Consider the following 21,933-nt stretch of genomic DNA (forward strand, 5'->3'; position numbering starts at 1 on the left):
CAGCACTCAGGAAAAGAGTTACTGAAGTTACAGATACTGATTTAACCTTTACACTCACTCTTCAGGGCTTCTAGGCAGATGTGCAAGATCCTGCCATGAAACGGAAGGACAGTCCTTGCACAAGGCCGGGGCAGTGTGGCTCGTGCAAGGATGATACCACAGGTGCAAGCTCGGACAGAGGGGACACTCTGGTTTCTCGTGGGCAGTTGTTCACATCACTCGTTGGCACTACAGACCCCTGTTGGCCGCCTCTCTGCAGTGGCTAAGGACTGCAAAGCTCTCATGCGTCTTACCCTAAGAAGCAACCCCTCCTGGGCAGGCTCGGGACATTCTGGTGACATGATATGCGGGGGGGCTTGGAGGGGGGCACGTAGAGGCAGCTACTGGCCATGCTGCACTATACCCACTATGTGATTAAAGTGAGGACTTCTGTCTCCAGGGCTAACAGTCTTGCTCGTTGGAGCAGAGGCCACGTATGTGGAGCTATTTGTATTTAGGGTGTGTGCAGTACCTACCTGAATGAGGCATCAATCCAGATCAGACCCTCTGGGTGCTAGAGTACTGTAAACATGAAACAAGAATCTTTCCCTATGTGACGAAGTGGGCCTGTTCTTAATGTTTCCTCCGAATATTGTGGGGGTGCCTCAGTTTCCCCTATGCAGTTCTTAAGTATCTAGGGGGTGGGATAAGGGTGTATGATCATTGCAGAGCCCTAGAGGGCAGGTGTGTGCAGGGGTCTGGACACAGAGAATGGCCGACACCCTGTTTCCTGGCAACTGATGGCCTGGGCCCTTCCCCCCTGCAAGGTGAGAGCTAAAGGGTTGGAGAACAAAGGAATCCGGTGCCCTCCTGGCCCGGGAAAGGAACAAAGCCCAGAGGAGGAGGGGCTGGAGGGAGTCTCAGTTTGGGGCTGGCTGGGACATGGAGTGAAGTGCAGACGTGGTTGTCTGGCTCACTGCCCCCCAAAATGGACCCAGCTGAGGGGTCCCGTTCTCTGCACCTGCAAGCTCTGTTTTAGACCATGTTCCTGTCGTCTAATAAACCTTCTGTTTTACTGGCTGGCTGAGAGTCACGTCTGACTGCGAAGTTGGGGTGCCGGACCCTCTGGCTTCCCCAGGACCCCGCCTGAGCGGACTCGCTGGGGGAAGCGCACCGAGGGGCAGAGGATGCTGAATGCTCCGAGGTCAGACCCAGGAAGGTGGAAGCTGTGTGAGCTGTGTGTCCTGCAGACAGGCTGCTCACAGAAAGGCGACTACCCCAGAGTCCTGACTGGCTTCATGGGGAGCAGTTCCAGAGCATCGCCCAGGGACCACCACCTAGATACTTAAGAACTGCATAGGGGAAACTGAGGCACCCCCACAATATTCGGAGGAAACATTAAGAACAGGCCCACTTCGTCACACCCTATTGCAAAAATCCAATAAATAAATAGTAGAAAGTTACTTGTGGGACACTGGAAATGCATCTGTATTTCCTTTATTGCAATCATTAGCACAGTCCATGGAAACATAGCTCTTTTCTCTGATGATATTTAGTCAATAATCTCAACAACTCAACAAACTGGCCCTATGCATCTCACAGAGATGGGGGGAAAATAGAAAAGCAAAGTGCACACAGGAATACACCTTGTTCAGACGTTATTGGCTCTGCATAAAATACAGCAACCCCAGCTGAGCTCTGGCGTAGGAAGGAACGAATGTACGTACACGTGTGTGAGAGACACACACACACAGATACCAACAGAAAGAGTAAGGAAGAGAAGTAAAATAAAAGGTGCAGCCGAAGTGGACCAAAGAGCAACAGATCACAAGAGACAGATGCAGCCACAATATTTGCTTGAGACGAGGAGTCGGCCCTAATTTAACGTATGTTGTGGTTTCATACATGAAATGGTTTAGCAAACCCAAGGAGGAAAAGAACAAAGAACCAGGAGAGACGGACCGAGAGGAGAGAGACGTAATGGGCACAGTGTCTGCACCATTTGTGCCGGTGGCAGGAGAGCAGTCTTGCATCATGCTGGTGACCTACAGACAGGGATGGATAATACAAAGGGACGGAATCACACTGGAGATGGGTGAGAGAGAAACTCCCTCCCTTTTCACAAGGGCACATTTCATTTCTATGCAACTATTCATCAGCCTCCACAGCTCAAACGGCCTACAATTCTAGGAGCTGAAGTGCCTTTCTACCTACTGTCCAAGTGCAAACAACAGTGAAACACGCAACTTGGTGCTCAGATCTGACTCTCCCCTCTCCCCCTCTTTCACCCAGCCTCATTCCCCAGAGACACGGGGCTTGAATTCACACTGCAGTGCCACAGTGCCCAGCCACAGATATCAACCGTGGTTCTTAACAACGACAGCTGTGAAATGTGTTCGCAAGGCCCCAGAGCTTCCCAGGTGCTTCCCAGCCAGGGGTGATCGGCTGGACCCCTCAGGTGTGCACTGCTGTCTCTCTAATCCCTTTGGGGTTGGGATAGCCTGAGAGCAGACTCAGGAGTTTTCCACACTTTCTTGGTTTCAGTCTGGTACCTGAGATCAACATATATTTAGGAGTGTCTCTTCCTGGGCCCGGGGAGCTGCAGTGGAGAGAATAACAACATAATACAAAACAAGGCAAACTCCTCTGAGCCTCCATAAGCTTTGGGATGTGTGTGAGTTTGGGACAGTTCTCATTCCACCTGCACCAGTGCCCCTGTGCCCAGTGATGAGGAAGGCCTAGTATCCGTTTGAGCTCAGCCTGGCAATTGGAGAATCTTCCTGCACCGCCTGGAACTGCATCGGCAGCAGTTTGTTAAGTGAACGGAGGTGAGCAGTGAAATCACTTCCTGACTTAGGCAGGGTAAAGACAGTGGGGAGGCGTGAACCACCCTGCAGAGAATGGGACCAGCCTGACTCTGCACCCAGAACTCAGAGCAGGACCTTCTGGGCTTCGCCCCTCACTGTGCCTTGCAGACCCAGCGGGGAGAAAGGGCTGAGGGCAGAGTAGTAACATTGCAGCCCTACATTATATTGTGCCATTTCTTCTCCTGCGGATTAAATACCTCCACACACCTCAACTTTATAACCGTTTGTAACTGATCTATGGGAACTGGCCCGTCTCACCTCAGCCAAGGCACCGCCATGCAGGGAGCCATGTCCTTCTTGAGCCCCCTCAGGGGGCTGGAGCCAGGCCTTTGCTACGGGAAGTTTAGCTGTGACAGGAGTAAGATTTGATTTGACATAGCCGTGGGCATGGTTGGGCAGGGGTGAAAGTAAGTCAGAGGACTTACCGGTACACCGGAGTCCTGAGCAGGGGGCGTGGCCTCAACCGGAAGAGGCGGGGCCTTAAATCCCCGGGGCCCTTTAAATCTTGATTTAAAGGGCCAGGGCTCCAGCTGCGGTCGTGGCGGCTGGGGCCCTTTAAATCACCCCCGAGCTGCCAGCTGCAGAGGCGATTGGGAGCCCAGGGGCTCGGGGGCGATTTAAACGGCCCGGGCTCCAGCCGCCGCTATCGCCCCGGCCCTTTAAATCCCCTCCGGAGCCCAGCCGCCGCTACCCCAGGGCTTCGGCCAGCAGGGCTCCGGTGGGGATTTAAAGGCCTGGGGCGGTAGCAGGGTCTGGAGCTCTGGGGCCCTTTAAATCCCCGCCAGAGCCCCACTGCCGCTACCCCAGGGCTTTAAATTGCTGTCTGGGAAAGCCGGTCCCGGTACGGCGCACCCGCTCTCACCGGTATGCTGTACCGGGGCGTACCGGCTTACTTTCACTTCTGTGGTTGGGGATCTCAGTTGTGCCATGCAATGTCGTATAACTTATTGGTTTCACAGGGGATGGAGAGCGATCTGAGCAACCTCTGTACTCTGCGGCCCAGACACACATCACTGCACTGTTGACTTAGCAGCAGCCACTGACGGAGAGCACGGATGGAGCCCATGGAGATATTCCTGTCTCATCTGTCTCGTGTAAATCAGGGCAAAGCTAGAAACATCCGAGGAGCCAAAATGCAAAAGCAATAAACCATTCCACCAAAGGAAAACTCTCAACTCAAATTTGAGGCAGGAGTTAGTCTGACGTGACCGCTAGCAAGTAAGAGATTTCACAGGATCGGGGAGGGATTTTGAGCTGAGGAATTGTTGATTATTTAGTGACTGCTTAAGGGGTTTGGAAAAAAATCAAAGCTGCTGCTGTTCACAGGTTGATGACAGGACTGCAGCTGCCCTCATCCCTGCCCTTAGTTACCATCAGGCTTTACCTGTGTGGGGAAGAATAAGCAAAGATTTCTAACTGCTTGCTCAGAAATGAAAGGCAGCTGAGAATCAATCATTTGTTTACATTGTATAACTTGTTGAAAATCAATTGGCTCCACATGTTGCAGATCCAATTGCATTTTGTTAGCAGTCACAGGAAATGGTTTCCCCTGACATCCCTGTATTCGGCATTTGTTTAGTGCATCACTTGTATCAGGCTTTTAGAATAATTGAGACTGAGCAACCATCCCCTTTATAAATATTAATTTTGATATGCTTGGGAAACTTTGTCTCTCCTAGATGAATTTTTAACTAGCTTTTTAATCTATTGCTTCTTGACAGAAAAGCAGGATCATTTCTCTGCATCGGTTTTTGTCCCTTGCAGCCCAGGAAAGCTGGCTCTGTCAATCTGTTTTTTCACTTCAGCAGGTGGGTATTGTAGTTGTAAGAAGGCTTGATAGAGATCGTGTAGGTGTTTGTCTCTGTCGGAGGGATTGGAGCAAATGCGGTTGTATCGCAGAGCTTGGCTGTAGACAATGGATCATGTGGTGTGGTCTGGGTGAAAGCTGGAGGCATGTAGGTAGGAATAGCGGTCAATAGGTTTCCGGTATAGGGTGAAGAAACAGATTGATAGAGCCAGAAGAGTACCCAGAAGTCACCTACTACAGGACAGGCCCAACAAAGAAAATAACAGAACGCCACTAGGCGTCACCTTCAGCCCCCAACTAAAACCTCACCAACGCATCATCAAGGATCCACAACCTATCCTGAAGGACAACCCATCACTCCCCCAGATCTTGGGAGACAGGCCAGTCCTTGCTTACAGACAGCCCCCCAACCCGAAGCAAATACTCACCAGCAACCACACACCACACAACAGAACCACTAACCCAGGAACCTGTCCTTGCAACAAAGCCCCTTGCCAACTCTGTCCACATATCTATTCATGGGACACCATCATAGGGCCTAATCACATCAGCCACACTGTCAGAGGCTCGTTCACCTGCACATGTACCAATGTGATAGATGCCATCAGGTGCCAGCAATGCCCCTCTGCCATGTACATTGGTCAAACTGGACAGTCTCTACGCAAAAGAATAAATGGACACAAATCTGACATCAGGAGTCATAACATTAAAAAAACAGTAGGAGAACGCTTCAGCCTCTCTGGCCACTCAGTAAAAGATTTAAGGGTGGCAATTTTGCAACAGAAAAGCTTCAAAAACAGACTCCAATGAGAAACTGCTGACCTTGAATTAATATGCAAACTAGATACCATTAACTTGGGTTTGAATAGAGACTGGGAGTGGCCGGGTCATTACACATATTGAATCTATCTCCCCATGTTAAGTATCCTCACACCTTCTTGTCAACTGTCTAAATGGGCCAGCTTGATTATCACGACAAAAGTTTTTTTTTCCTCCTGCTGATAATAGCTCATCTTAACTAATTAGCCTCTCACAGTTTGTATGGCAACTTCCAACTTATCTGTATGTATGTAAATATCTTCTTACTATATGTTCCATTCTATGCATCTGATGAAGTGAGCTGTAGCCCACGAAAGCTTATGCTCAAATACATTTGCAGTGCAGGATAGCAGTGGCTTAGACTAGAAGAGGCACATAGAATCATAGAATATCAGGGTTGGAAGGGACCTCAGGAGATCATCTAGTCCAACCCCCTGCACATTGGTTAGTCTCTAAGGTGCCACAAGTCCTCCTTTTCTTTTTGTGGATACAGACTATCACGGCTGCTCCTCTGAGACCAGTCTTAGGGAAAACAATCTATACCCTTGTCAGAAGCTAGGGAGAAATAAATCTATGGTGTGTTCTCGTCTCTTGCCCAAACAGCTCTGGTGCTTCTGTGTCTCGTGCTTTCTCTTCAGAACTAATGTATGAGGCTGGAGCTCAAACATCCCCTCACCTTCCAGAGGAAAATGCTTCCAGCACAGAGAGCACCAGCTTTGCCCAGAAAATGGTGAGCCCCTGTGTTAACTTCTACATGGGGGTGAAAGTCACAGTCTTCTCCAAAGGGGAAATCAATGTTCCCCCAGTGTTCGACCCCCAACAGAGAAAACTCCTGCCAACTCTTGGGCACAACGTTTCTGAAACCCTCTCCTCTCCGCCAGGGCATGGGTATCTCACGCTTCGAGGATGGCATGCTCCTTAACGCTGGCTTTCTGGGCTCTGCCAGCTCTAGCTGGCAGTCCCAGTCGCGGCTGCAGGCAGGGTATCCCAGGCAGGCCGTAGGGCTCTTGTGGACTGTGCTCCGAGCTCTCAGCCAGGGAACTGCCGAGGGGATCTGAGTAGATGGGATGCGCCTTGAACCAGCGCAGTTGGTCCCTGTAGTTGACCTCTCCCACCCTTTGCAGCCAGATATTGTGTGCCACCCACACTGCACTGGGACCCGTGCCGACGGCGATGCTGGCGGAGGAGACTGTGCTAGGTCTGTTCTCTGGTGCTGGTGGAAGGGCAGGTGGCAGAGATATGGCTGGGGCTCAAGTCCAGAGCTAGGTTTTCCCCTGGGCCGCTGGCAGAGCCAGACTGCCCGTCCTGTGTGCGTGGCAGGGGAGGCGCGAGCAGCCGCGCTGGCTCAGGGTGGGGGTTGCTGCTGCCGGGTGTCCTGTTGATGCAGCCTCTCCTGGTGCATTCTGTGTGTTTGGAGTGCAGTTCTGAGAGCATGCTGGCACCCGGGATGAGAAACACACGCCCCAGACTCCCAGTCACAAAGGCAGTACAAGGTGCTGAGCCGAATATGCTGGCACTGCCTTTCCCCCGGGGAAAATTCCTATGGAAAGTCTTTAACGTAGTAACAGAAAACCAAGCTCCCAACCCGTCCCTGTACTGTGGGTTTAGGCTACCTTAACCGCCTTGCTGCACTGTTAAACCGGGCTGCTCCAGCGTCATGGAAATGGGAGAGGCAAACCCCTGCTGGAATCTCTAGCCCACCCCTCTCCCTGGCTGTAGCACCATTGCAGGATTTCTCCCGGCACTCAGATCTCTCCAGTGGTCTGCCCACGCTCTGTCCAATTTAAATGGCTCCAGCCTAATTTAGGGCTCCCACCAGTTCCCGCGGTGAGCTGCTCTGTGTAAGATTCTTTACCAGTGGATGTCAGACAACTGCAGGTGTAAGTGGGGATGGAGGCGTGGAGGAATAAAGCTTGTGCAGAAAGGAGGACGATCACGAGATGAAGGAGAAGCTGCCAACCACTGTCAGCATCTAGAGCTTTAAGACACTCCGTGGGCACAGCCACGCACTCCGAGGCATGCTCTGCTATTTGGGGAGTTCCTGCTCTGTGACAGTGAAACCTTTTCAGCCTCTGGGTGAGACCGAGAATGGGCGTTTGATGCTGCGTTTCCGCCCGGTTGGACGGTGGTAATGCTCCTTGCACCACTGCCAGCCTATTTCATTTCTGGTTGGAGCGTTTAGCTGCATGGAGAGGATTAACCAACCCAACGGGCCCAGGTAACTTGTTAACCAGATCTGCACTCCCGCAGCCTGCGGCTGCTTCACACCCCACTCTGCTGGAGTGCACCATAAAGCGATGACATGCAGCAGAACGTCCCATCGCGGCCCTGTCGGTGAATGCTACCCATTCATCTGCAGCTCACAGACAGTGCTTAAAAGGAAGGAAAACAGAGATGGCTTGCTTTTTGTGTTTAAAAAATGAGAGACTTTCCTTAGCAATTTCCTATCTCATAGCAGCACTGACGCATAAAGGCAACATACGTGAATAGTGAGGATATTAAAATACCTGCACATTACCTTATTTTTCTCTCTGAGAGCTGCTTGTGAAAGGCAATGTGACTTCAAGCTTCCAGGCCCATGTGTCATGGACGACAGTCATAAGGGGACGGTGTTCACTGCTGGGATAGTTTGCACTGGAGATTTAAAACAAGAGCACTTTCTTCCAAATGTGGGTAAAATCTTTGTTACGAAAAGCACACGGCACATGAGAAATGTACATCAGCCAACCTTCTCTTTCCTTGATCCCCTACAGGAAGCGCTGGGCCTTTGAGGGAAGATCCAGGTCTACACTGTTCCTGGTTGCCCAGAGAACAAGGCTTTCTGGGGTGGAAGTTCCATGGGCACATGAGAACCGTAGGCCTTGCAGCAAAGACAGGCAGGGCTGTAAAGTCGCTGTCTCTTGTTAGTGTGCTGAGAGATGGAGTGTTGGTGGGCTGATGAGGCTTGGAGGGAGAGAAAGGCTGCCACTGGGTCTCTCCAATGAGATGATCCAAGGGGGGGGGGCGAGGAGTTTCCCCCCACTCAACCCCATACTAGATTGAAAACTCTTAAGGTCAGGCTTGACAAAGCCCTAGCTGGGATGATTTAGTTGGGGTTGGTCCTGCTTTGAGCAGGGGGTTGGACTAGATGACCTCCTGAAGTCCCTTCCAAACCTGATATTCTATGAGTCTATGAATCTTCTGCCTGATACTCGACTGGGCCAGATGTCAGCAGGGTGAGAGCTGTCTGGAGTTGGCTGGCAAAGCAGCATGCAGCTATCTCCCTTGGCGGGTCACCAATCCAGAGACAGAGCAAGCTGAGAGAGAGAATAGGATAAACAGGCCGAACACTCCCTCTTCTCCAGCCTGCCTTGCCAGCGCTCAGAAACAGCCCTCCCTGGAACGAAGTTCTCATCCAAATGCAGCCACCTCGTGTGGCTGGTGCTAGCAGGAGCTGAGTCGGGCTCCTGCTGAGCTGAGGCTGGGTGAACCTAGCCCAGTTACTTCATTTGAGTCTCAGGAGAATCTACGACTAGCGAACTTCACAGTGGCTGGAGAGCACCTCGTCATCATCCCATCTGGCTGTAACCCACAGGCCCGCTTTCTGTCCTGGCCTCCTCCCACATGCAGGGAATAGTTAAGCCAGAACAGTCCGGGGCTGCCTCTCGAGTTACAGGGAGTTCTTCACACTAGATGCAACCTACAATTCAGTGCCTCTGAATGGGGAGTCACTCAGCCATCCGGGAGCCAGGTAAGGTACTTTCCTGTTTGTCCACTGTACTTCCTAGAGCATCAATGTGCTTGGATGTTCAGGAAGTGGCTCTGTCCCCTAGCCCAGGGCACCCCTCAGCTGAGAACCGAGCAGGTGATGAGCACGTCAGACAGATGTGATGATCTGTCGTTATGAGGACAACTCTTCAGAGAATCTCCTGCTCTCTGCCGGCAGGTGACACCGGAGAGCTGATTGTTTTATCAGTGCAGTTTGTTAGGTTTCTCTGGTCTCTAGTCTGGGTTTGCTGGGGAGAAGTTTTCATAGAAGCTGCACGAGCCTCCCCAGTCCAGCCTTTTGTGTGAGATACTTGGCGATGGATTCCTGCTCGCGCAGCTCCCGGCTCTTCACCGTTGTGGGGTCAAAGACTGTGCTAATGCTTCCACCACACGCCCGCAAGGTTCTTCCTCGGCTGCCCTCTTGGGAAAGGGAAGGGTTCGGAGGAATGCAGCTTTCCAGCAATGTAGCCGTGCCCTCTGCGCTGGCCCAGGATTAACAAGAACTACCCAGGAAAGCAGAGCACCTGGGCTCGGGCCATCCCCCCTTTCAGCATGTTCTGCTTCTCTTAATCTTGTTATATTGTTTTTTCTGCAGAAGAACATCGCCCTTTTGAATCATCATATGTTCCTATTTCCTGGCTGACATTAGCAGACAACTGTGCCACTGTTGCTTAGTGATCAACTACCTTTGGAAACAGAGCTAAATGTGCAGCAAAGCATCAGTAACCCACTCAGCCCGCTGGGGAGGAGGTGCCAGGCACTTAGACAGCTCGATGCCCTAAGTTCATCTGCGAATTGTGACTGAGGCCACATTCTAGCCATGATGACTTGTGCCGACAAACTGTAGATGCAACAAGGGAGGTCTGTTTTTACAGCTCTCGGGCCTGATTCTCCTCTGACAATGGTGCAAATCAGGAGTGACCCACTGAAGGTACTGGAGTTACACTGGTATAAAACAGGGTGTAGGTCCCTGTAGTGCCACTTCCCTCCCTCAGAGCCAGTTGCAAATTCACTAGGCCCCGTTCCTTGTCTGGATTAACCAGGCAAAGACCCTGCAACATTCATGGCTGCTTGCAACCGCTGCTAGATCCCGGCTTGCTGTTTGGGAAGCCTCTGGGGCAGGAGAGTCCTTGGCACAGATCACTGGAATGGCTTACTGGCCTCAGCAATGCCACTGTGCGGTTCCCCAGAGATGCTCTTTCATAGACAACACCTCGGGGCCCTGAAGTGTCCAGCTGCCACAGAGAGAGAGGATGGATGCCTGGGCCTGTCCCGCCGCTGTGGTTTATGATGAAGTACAAGCTCCTGAGAAGACTGCAGAGATGCTCCCACAAAGGAGCACGCCCCCGCAGCTGACCCTGCTTTTCAAGGTTTCCCAGGCTCGGGATTGCTGACTAATTTCTGACAGCAGTGGAATGGGGAGACGGGACGTAGCTGATGTACAGGACACACCTAGCGCTGGGCACCTCATTCCAAGTTTGGTAAATGGCTCCTCCTAACTGGGTACGCGAGGGAATTACCAATCCCTTGCATCACGGCTGCCCTGGAGCAGAGTCGCCTCTTCCCAGCCAGGCCTTTCTCATCAGCAGGTGCCTGCTCTTGCCCTCTGTCTGGTTCCCACTAAGGCCCTGTCTTCGCTAGGGACATTTCCTTGAAAAGTTCCCTCCCAGTTCTACCCTGTTCAGCTGCAGCAGTGTTAGCAGCATCGGGAGCCCTAGTGTAGACGGACACCCCCCCACTTCCCCACGCCCCTCACAAACACACCAGTGAGCGCTGTGCTGAGCAGCCCCAGGCTGGCAAAGGAGAGGTCACCTCACTCGCCAAGGATCAGCTCATTTCAGGCTTTAGAGGTTAAAATCAACCCCGCAGAGCCCCACCCAAAACAAAGCGGAAGCCAGTGCCAAGCCCACAGGGCAGGGGTAGCGCCCCCGGTGAGACCCAGCCCTTAACAAAACAGGCTGTCACATGCTGCATCAGCTGGTTTCAAAGCCTGGGCAGCCAGAGGGATGTTTGTGTAAAAGATTTGAACAAGGAGGGATTACGATGGACTTGGACCAAGCTGTAAAAGGTTCAGGCAGTAAAAATCATCCCTGGCTACAGTCATGCTGGAGGGGGCAGAAAGACAGCCGCATTTTGATACACTTGTCAGTGCAGCTTTTTCTGTCTGCTGCATCTTCTCCTATCTGATGGTTTCTCTGTGGGAAAGCTGTGAAGACAGGCTGACAGTGCATGAAAAGGAGACTGGTGTTTGGTGTGTCTTGGCTAGCGAGTTTTTCCCACCTATAATGAATTTCATTGCACGGGCTCCATCTGATCTAATCGTCTCCATCTAGGTCCGTGTGCTGCCCCCGTCACTGGGGTGGCTGGGTGTCTCTGAAGTCCTGAAAACCAGAAATAACAATACCAGCCCCTCTGGGCCTTTCTCCCCAGCCCTGAGTTAGTGATTGGCTCTGCTGACAATATCCAGCCATGGGACGACCGGGGGGAATTTCTTGAGCGCACAAGAGGCCTTCAGGATCTACAGTCATGGGGATCATCTAAGGAGTCTGGAAGCACAGAGGCATTGGGGGTGCAAGTGGGAGGGTCTCAGAGGCTTCACAAATGCACCTTGGGGATTCTGGCTCTTTCCTGAGCAGCAGCTGTACCCGTGTAAGTCCCAATGCATTCCTACCTGGAAAATGATTCTTTCAAGCTGCTGCAGCCACACACTGCCTCTGATGCCGGAGCACCCCACGGTACTGCTCAGGCACGTGATATTAGCAGCACTGTGTGAAATACCCATTCCTGGGTGTTACCTGGGGTTCTTTCAACCCAAAGCTCTTGGTAACTTTTACTCTGTGCGAGGTGGTGCCAGGAAATAAATCAGGGGAGACACGGCCGTCCGACCGATCGATGGCTGGCACAAACAGGTTAGTTAAACACCCCCAACCCTTGATAATTACTGAAGCTGAGTGTGGCCTGTCTGCTAGTGGGGAACACAAGATGCATTCAGAGGAAGAGTCCAGTCCTGAAGAGTCCCCCTACCTCAAACTTTTCCCCCTTATTTATACATTAGTAATAGAATGACATGTCCCTTAAAGCAAACTTGTTAAGTAAGCCGTTTCAATGGTGAAGCGAGAGGTTCCTTCTGATTATCGATCAACCAGGTGTGGGTTTTTCCAGAGTTTGCAGCCTTGAGGCCCCCAACAGACATTCCTGGGGCACACATCCTGCTCTTGGAAAATGCATGTATCAGCCACTTCAACACAATTCTTACCAGGAAGGAGCGGGGTCAAGCTGCCCTTTCTATGCCACCCAAAACTCCCCCCTCCCCTCCTGCCTTGGTCAAACTGAGAGTGCTGAATGGCCAATTTACAGCCTGCTGACTTGGCGGCTTTTAGCAATAAGCCATAGTGGTTTCAGGCACTTTACTGGTTTGCCAAAGTCTCCCCGTACACTGGGCACCTGTCTGTATTTCCAGGTTAAATTAATGCCTGGTTTTTTTTTAAACAAACCCATATGCTGTGAATGTTATTAAAATGTTCTGTTGATCAGATGCAGCTCAGCTTAATCGGAACAGTGTGTAGGAATTTAAATACAATAGTTGCATTTAACTTCCTTGCAGGCAGCATTGGGCAAAGAGTGTGGCTGCTCAGTGGAGAGAATCTCTAGCAATTTCCCACCGCACCATCCCTTCTGCCTCTGCCTCCTGGCTGCTGGGACAAGCACACCTGTGTACAGACATGCTGGGTGATGGCCAATGCAGTGGCAGCTGGTAGATGCTGGCTGAAAAGTATTAGTGCTGAGTGTCCCTGACCTCTGCCCCAAAATTACCCCTTTCCCCAGCCCCTGTGATGGCTTCAGTGACAGAGCAGTCATTCTGTAGCATGCCGGGGATGATTTCAGGTAAGGCAGGGGGCAGAGGGAATGAGAACGACACCCAAACACCAGCCACTGAACACGGCAGCAGAAGGGGAGCCAGTGTTTATCAGAAGGTAGCCCGGCCGTGTGATGGCACCCCGCGGGCTGACATGCCCATGCCCTGTGCCTTGTGTAGGGGTGAGTGGGGGCTCGTGGCCCTGCCCAGGCACTCTGGGTGACTCTCCCTTGAGGGGCTCCATGAGAGGGTGATGGAAAGGCCTGAGTCCTGCCTTGCTCGCACCTGAGCACCAGGGCAGCCGCACCGTCGCTGCAGCTGGCTACGCAGTTCTGGCGGGTGCCTGCCTCAGGAAGGACGGAAGAATTTGGCCCTATGACGGTAGGATCTGCAAAGCCGGGCTTCCCACCGAGGCAGCTGTTCTATGAGCCTGACAGTGCAGTGCAGTGTGGGCCCCAAATGCTGCAGCTCGGCGGCATGATACCACCTCTCTCAGGGCAGCTTGGCTCGGAGAACGACGTGGGCAGTGTGGGTCTCTCAAAGCCCCCAGCTGGGCTCCTACAGCCACAAATGTCCTGTCTCAAGGGTGCCCTGGGAGAGGCCCCGCTGAGCCCCACAGTGCAGTGGGGTGGTGGGAAAGGGGCACATCCTGTGAGGAAAAATCCGGTGTGCTGAGCTGCGCTAGCTGAGACCCTTACAAGGGGTGGGCTCCTTTCAGTGGGAAGACAAGGGACAGGGCCAGCACAGGAACTGCCCGACTTGTACCCGATCATGGCGCTCGCTGATACTGCTGGGGGTTAAGGAACTGAATATTTGTAACTTGGATACAATTAACTTAGGCTTGAATAGAGACTGGGAGTGACTAAGTCATTCTGCAAGGTAACCTATTTCCCCTTGTTTTTTCCTACCCCACTCCCCCCCCAGACGTTCTTGTTAAACCCTGGATTTGTGCTGGAAATGGCCCACCTTGATTATCATACACATTGTAAGGAGAGTGATCCCTTTAGATAAGCTATTCCCAGCAGGAGAGTGGGGTGGCAGGAGGTATTGTTTCATGGTCTCTGTGTATATAATGTCTTCTGCAGTTTCCACAGTATGCATCCGATGAAGTGAGCTGTAGCTCATGAAAGCTCATGCTCAAATAAATTGGTTAGTCTCTAAGGTGCCACAAGTCCTCCTTTTCTTTTTGTGAATACAGACTAACACGGCTGCTACTCTGAAACCTGAATGGAATGTGACCAGAGAGTACAATGGGGGGTGTGTGTGTGTGTGTGTGTGTGTGTGTGTGTGTGTGTGTGTGAGAGAGAGAGAGAGAGAGAGAGAGAGAGAGAGAGAGAGATGGGGTGTTCACTGCACACCAGCCCCAGAGGGGTTAAGGTGGCCCAAAGGTGGCCAGATGACTTTTGCAGTTGCACCTGAAGGGAGGCCCAGGGAGTTACAAATACTAAGTGCTGATGAAGCCCAGCTGGGGGGATGCAGGTCAGGAACATGGAGAGAGGAAGTTGGCAGGAGCAGTGGGGGAGTCTGCAGTCGCTCTCTAGGAGCAGAGAGGTGGTAGTAGCCCCCTGGGGGCCCCAGGCAGGAATATTTTGGGGGCATCCCCCCACAACACATAATTAACAGCAAACAGGGGCCCCCTGGAGTTGCTCGGGGCCCTAAGCAATTGCCTAATCTGATTCTGTCTAGTGCAGACTCTGGGAGGAGGAGGAGGAAACCTGGCAGAGAACAAGCTCTGAGCCCTGGAAGCAGGGTCCACCCCAGAGGAGTTGGGGAAAGAAGGATGGAGAAAGATGGCAGGAAGAAGCCCAGGGAAACAACAGCAAGGAGGGGCACTGGGCAGGCCCTGGATGCTGGTTACAGGGTCCCTGGGCTGGAACCCAGGGTAGTGGGAGGGCCTGGGGTCCCCTCCCAGCCATGGGGAAGCGGCATGGACTGTTGGAGGCATCACCCGGGCAGCTGGTCTGGCAAGACTGATTCCGCAAGTGGGGGCTCTATAGTGCAGGCTGAGTCGCGAAGAGGAAGAACTGTGGATTATGGGAAGAGAGACCAGCCCGGTGCCAGTGACCCATGGCAGGGGCTCCACCTGGGAAGAAAGCTGCCCTGCCGTGCCTGGCCAGGAGGAGGCGCTCTTGCAGCGAGTGAACCCCTGCTGCAGCGGGAGTGAGTGAATACATTAACTTGAAGCGCCAGAGAGAGTGTTTTGCCTCCTGGGCATGGGCCTCCTGTACCGTCCCTCTCCAGCAGCCGCAGGCGGGTCAGCCTCACTGGCTGGGCCAGCGGGAGGAGGGCGATTGACCCAGAGATTGGCTTCTGCAGCTGCGTTAGCGTCTCAGATACACTGGTGGTCAGGGTGGTGCCAGGCAGGAGACTCTGCACCATCTGTCTGAGCATCACTTGGCAGCCAGTCCCAGCCTCCCCACCAATTATTTCGGAGAAGCAATTAGCGAAAAGGACGTATCTTTTTCCTTTTGTGCAGAAAACTTCAGAGCTATTTTTATTCTGGGAGAAGGATGTGGAGATGAGGAGGGAAAAAGCAGTTTCTGATTAAATGAAAAATTAACAGTTTGTCTGTGCCATTTTCTAGCACAGTGCAGTCTGGGTGGGGGAGTTACTCTCTCTCTGTTGCATAAGCCAATCTTTTCCATATTTTAACATTCAGGGAAAGCCAGTTATTTCCTGGCTATTTCAGATGGTTGCAGAATTTAGTGGAAGCGCTAAACCAAACAGACTGTAGAGTGTCACATTTTGTTAGTGCTACATGGAGAGAGGCTGTCAAGCTGGCAAACAAGACATGGGAGAAGTCTGAAATCAACACAAACACTGATGTTTCTTTCCATTGAAAGTTCTGGGCTGTGACAGGATGTCAGTGTGGGGACTACAGCACCTTTTGCTTATTGCCAAATATAATGTTAAAGGCTGGAGCAGTAACTAAAGCTGATGGAAGTGTGTTTATTTAAACTGTCAGGATAAATTAACTTTTAAAGCCACGATGAAAAAGTCTTAAAAGGCTGAGACACGAATCAGGGACATGAATATTCAGGCACATGGACTCATTGAATTAGTATGTTGCGAACACATTGGAAGCAGCTGTTCATTTAATAATCAGGGATAATCACAGAAATACAGGACCTGTTACTTCATGTAATCTGCATAGTTAAAGTGATGATTTTATAACGATCTCAGCACTTAGGTTTAAAACCTAAAAAATCCAGTGAAACACAGTTGGGGGGATGCTCTTCGTTTAGTATAGGAAAGCCTAGGTCAGAACTGGGGCTGCTGTCATGTGTCAACAGCATTAGTAGCAGCTTCCTGACTCCTTATTTATTTCTGACTCAAACCCACAGCTCAGAGGTGAAGTTCTCTGAATTATGAAATCACACGAGGATCATGCAATCTAATCCCAATACTGGTTCAGTCAGAGGTTATTTTTTTGGCATTTCCTGTCTTCATTACAATATTTGCCCCAAGAATAGGTTAATTTCTTTCATTCTTCTTGCCTTTACAGCATTTTATCATGGGAACGGGTTTCACAAAGCCGTAATGTCTCATACTTGCTGAGAGTTATGGCTGTACCATATGCTGTCAAAGTTTGACTCTCAGTACTCTACATTTTGATTCCACCCCTGCAGGCTATAAACAACCCAAATTACCTCTTTCTTTAGCTTCCAAGAGGCCTAATCCCTTGTCTAGTGCTTTATCAGTCAGTTGAGAAAGAGTTAGGCTCACCTGCCAATCCAAACAGAATATATTGAACAAATCATATTTCTACAATACAGAGCCTTGCTAGAATTCACCAAACAGTTTACCCGGTAAAATTCTAATACTGCACCTGATTCTTCTACTGTAATGAGAATAGAACTTGCTGCAACATCAATCCATTCTTTTTACAGTGTTAAGATTCTCCTAAAATACTGCACAGAACTCCGGCTCTTGGGAAATCCTGTGCAAAGTGATTAACAATTACGGAACCACCTGCCAGGATTGGGCTGGGTTTGAAGCGGCCCATCACTGAGGGGTGTGAAATCCTGCCTTTTGACGGCTCAGAAGGCTGAGCACTATCTTGCTGTGAGACGCTGAGGTGACAAGGGATTTTATTTACTCGGCTTTGTTTCCACAAATCCCCCATGCCTCCCCTAATTACAGCCCACTGACCAGAAAGCATAGTGTCCAACAGAGCAAAAATCTTAATGAATCAGACTCTACCATAGAATCTCTCTGGACAGAAATTCCACGCTTGAATAGTAAGAGTACGGCAGCAGGAATATACTACTGACCACCTGACCAGGAAGGTGATGGTGACTGTGAAATGCTCCGGGAGATTAGAGAGGCTATAAGAATAGATAACTCAATAAGAATGGGGGATTTCAACTAGCCTCATATTGGCTGGGTCCATGTCATGTCTGGACGGGATGTTGAGATAAAGTTTCTAGACACCATTAATGTCTAGAAAGGTCTTCTTGGCACAGCTAGTCCTGGAACCCACAAGAGGAGAGACAATTCTTGATTTAATCCTAAATGGAGCACAGATCTGGTCCAAGAGGTGAATATAGCTGAACCGCTCAGTGATGGTGACCATAATGTAATTAAATTTAACATCATTGTGGGAGGGAAAATACCAAAGAAGCCCATCACAGTAGCATTTAACTTAAGAAAGGGGAACTACACAAAAACAAGGAAGCTTGTTAAATGGAAATTAACAGGTACAGTGACAAGAGTGAAATGCCTGCAAGGTGCATGAAAACTTCTTAAAAACACCACAATAGGGGCTCAAATTAAATGTATACCCCAAATCTAGACCAGGAAGGTCAAACATCATCCAATGGCTAGAAGCTGAAGCTAGACAATTTCAGACTGAAAATAAAGTATACATATTTCACAGTGAGGGTAATTAACCATTGGAACAACTAACCAAGGGTCGTGATGGATTCTCCATCACTGACAATTTTTCGAACAGGACTGGATGTTTTCCTAAAAACTCTGCTCTAGGAATGATTTGGAGGCAGGTCTCTGGCCTGTGCTATACAGGAAGTCAGACTTGATGATCACAAGGGTCCCTTCTAGCCTTGGAATCTATGAATTATGAGTGTGCTACTTCATAGACCGGCTCAGCTTGCCCTCTTCCTGGGCTTGATTAGCTGGCAGAGAGTTGCAGGTGGCATGGCAGAGGGAGGGATATGAGGAGAACAGGCTTTGTGGATCTCTTGGGAGAAGCCATTCTATGCATAAGGTGAGGTATGGAAGAAAGTTTGAAAGTGCCAGAGGCCTCCTCCTAAATCTTCTCTCTCCTCGGCAAACCGTGTCAGATTTAATTGTGGGGGTTTTGTTTGTTTTACAAAGAAGATAATAATGATACAACACATTATTCCATTGCAGGCTTAGTTTGCTGAATGCCTGTCCTCTTCCAGTGCCTCCAGACACTCCTCTTCCCATTAGATTTCCTTATTGTTAAATGAGACTAGACAATATTTCTTGGTCAACATCATGTTCAGAACGAGACCATTGTTCCAAGTCACTTTTCAGTGCTAACTCTAAGGCTACAATTTTGGCACAGAAATTTTTAGTAAATTTGAGGGAAGAGGAGTGGGGTGAAAAATGATACATCAGGGAAAGGGGGAGGAGATGGAGAGCCAGCTCACCCTGAGTCAGTGGCTCCTGTCCTCTCGGGCTGGGGCCAGCTCCCTGCTCAGGCTGTTGCGACCTGGCACGTGGGTTGCAAGCCCCTCCAGTTTGGCCTGTCCATCCCTGCATGGATTGAGACAGAGCAGCAGACTGGCTAAACCTGAGGAGTGTGGACAGGTGTGGTGGGTCGCAATGCCACTTGGTTTGGGGGCCTAATCAAATGTGTTTTTACAGCTGTTTTCAAGATTTCACAGACTTTATCCAAGTTCATGAAGTTCAGAGCCTCCGCCCTAACTGAAAATAGATGGCAGGTCCTAAAGATCTGTCTTTCTGCTGTGGCCATCCTACCCTGTGTAGTGAGGCAGAGATTCATGGCATTTAAAGCCAGATGGCACCATTATGAGGATCTAGTTTGGCCCCTCAATAGCACAGGCTGGAGAATGTCCCCCAGCAATTCCTGCACTGAGCCCAGTAACCTAGGGCTGAGCTAGGGTGCGACTGTAGAAAGGTATCCCACCCTGATTTAAAGACTCTGAGTGCTAGCTACCTGCTCGAGCCTTAGCCTTCTGTACCCCACCCCACATACAGGCACAGCTCCCTGTCCCCAGGCTGTTGGGTATGAGGTAGCATCCACTGCGCACACCACATCACTGCATATCCCCTTTCAGCAGACAGACCATCCCCTTGTATTCACTCCTTGCACACGATGGTGGTAATCTTTGTACAAAGGATGCCTTGTGAGGCATCATTTGAAAACTCATAGTTTGCTGGTCATTACTGCCCTGGTAAAATATGCGTGGCAATGCTGTGTGTAAAGTTATAAGATTCCACTTCCTAAAACATGTTCCAGGTCTGGGGAGTGACCAAACCAGTTCCTCAGAGACAAAGGGGAAGCCAATGCTTCAGCCAGGTGTAAACAAGGTCAGTGGGCCCTTACCTGCTAAGTGGATATTCATTGGCAGGAAAAGGGACCTGGGCAGAAAATCTGCATCTTAGCAAAGAAACAGTCCTACAGTTCGCACCCACACAATCTGCCTGCCGCCATGCTCCCAGCTGGAAATGCTTTGTAACAGGAGGACAGGACTATAAAAAGAAGTGTACCCTGTGACGTTGGACCCCGTAATGCTTTTTGGAAATGTGCTTATGAAAGTAAATATGACATAACTGGAATATGTTTTATGCTAGATATGCCATGTAACATATTTCTGCAAAGGTTATGATCTGCTGGATATATTCATCCTATTTGTATGTATATATCATTTTTGTATTCGAAGTCATGAATATTTGCTGTGTACTTGTTTGAGTTTAAATAGCCTTAGTAAAACATTTGGTCAGCTTCTTGAGAAAGGAATATGCAAATTAAGTGCCCAATCAAGAAACAAGTAACTAACAATGGATCTTGGAAGACTCCAATACACATAAGAAGTCTTCCTGGAGATATTCAAGATAGCATGTGGGCAATGGCTGCTGCCTGTAAAAACTGAGTCATGCATGGACATGTGACTTGCCCATGTGACTCCAAAACTCCATCTTGGAGCTGGATTTTGCATAGGAGAGAGGAGGGGGTCTCCACCCACAAGAGAAAGTCTATTTAAGCCCCTGGGAGACCCCTCCATTTTGTCTTCAGCTGGCTCAAGAGATAGCCTCTCCACCCCCAAAGGAGTCACTTTGTTCTGTCTGTTATTATTTGGAACCACTTAAATCCTACTTTTTGTATTTAATAAAATCACTTTTTACTTATTAATTAACCCAGAGTAAGTGATTAATACCTGGGGGGAGGGCAGGCAAACAGCTGTGCATATCTCTCTATCAGTGTTATAGAGGGCAAACAATTTATGAGTTTACCCTGTATATGCTTTATACGGGGTAAAATGGATTTATTTGGAGTTTGGACGCCATTGGGAGCTGGGCATCTGAGTGTTGGAGACAGGAACACTTCTTAATCTGTTTTCAGTTAAACCCCCTATTGGGGGACGTGGTTCAGACCCGGGTCTGGGTTTGTAACAGGCTAGCGTGTCTGGCTCAAACTGGCAAGGTTTTGGAGTCCCATGTTGGCAGGAAAAACGGGTTGGCAGTTGTCTGAGCACATCTGTTGGCAGTTCCCAAGGGGGTTTCTGTGATCAAACCCATCACATACCCCTCCTCCTCTCTCTCTGTCCATCAATTCACCACACAAGAAAGAACAAAGGAAGAAGCCATTACACAGAAGAGGGGGTCCTGGCCTAAGGAGTTTGGCCAGTAAGACTGTGGTGAGAAAAACTTTACTTTGAGTTTAACATGGTTTGTTAAGTGAGGCACTAGTTGTGTTTAATCTTTATTTTTCTTGCAACCATTTCTGACTTTTATGCATCATTACTTGGACTCACTTAAAATCTCTCTTTGTAGTTTAATAAACTTGTTTTATTGTTTTATCTAAACAAGTGTGTTTGAACTGAAGGCGTTTGGGAAACTACGTTTGCGATAACAAGCTTGGTGAAAATCACTTCTATTCATAAAGTGATGGACTTTATAAGAGCTTGTGTTGCTCAGGAGAGGGCTGAGCAGTGCAAGACATACGTGGCTGGGGAAAAAGCTGGGAGTGGAGTGTGCCGGGGTCACCCTGCAGTACCATTCACGCTGGTAGGAGCCACGGTTTGGCTGGCTGGCTGCAGCTTACACACAGACGTAGCTGAGAGTGACTTACACGCCGGAGGCTGCTTGAGAGCAGTCCGGACCGGAGGCCACAGCAGAAAGCAGTGTAAAGGGCACCCCAGGTTACAGGGCTGGGGTGACACAGCTAATCACTGGTCTGGATTATGCCTTGGGCATGTCATAGCCACCTCGCTCCTTGAAATGCAACTCAGTATCTATTGGACCATAACTACTGCACATGCATTCAACACAAGCCTGTTAAGTCAAAGCAAGGCGAGCTTTGTATGCGTGGCAGGCCTGCTGTTCTCGTCCTGAAGGAGCGTTTTATTTTTCCACATCCTCAGATACTGTATGAAGAAAACAAACTGTCACCATGCAGCATCTGCAGCAGCCCCACTAAAATCCTGCAGTGAGCGGAGTCATTAATCACGGGAGGCCTGAAGGGTCGCTGCTCCTCAGCGTGTGTGTGTGGGTGTGTGGCGAGGGGATTGCAATGGGCTGGGCAGATTTCCATTCCATCTGTGACAGGAAGGGCAAGCTGCTGCCTCTGCCAGGCGACAGGGCTTCCGTTGGAGGGGAAAGCTAGAACTAATCAAGTTCTGGAAAGA

Source organism: Lepidochelys olivacea (assembly GCF_965140295.1).
Source record: "Lepidochelys olivacea isolate rLepOli2 genome assembly, chromosome: 10".
NCBI lineage: Eukaryota > Metazoa > Chordata > Testudines > Cheloniidae > Lepidochelys > Lepidochelys olivacea.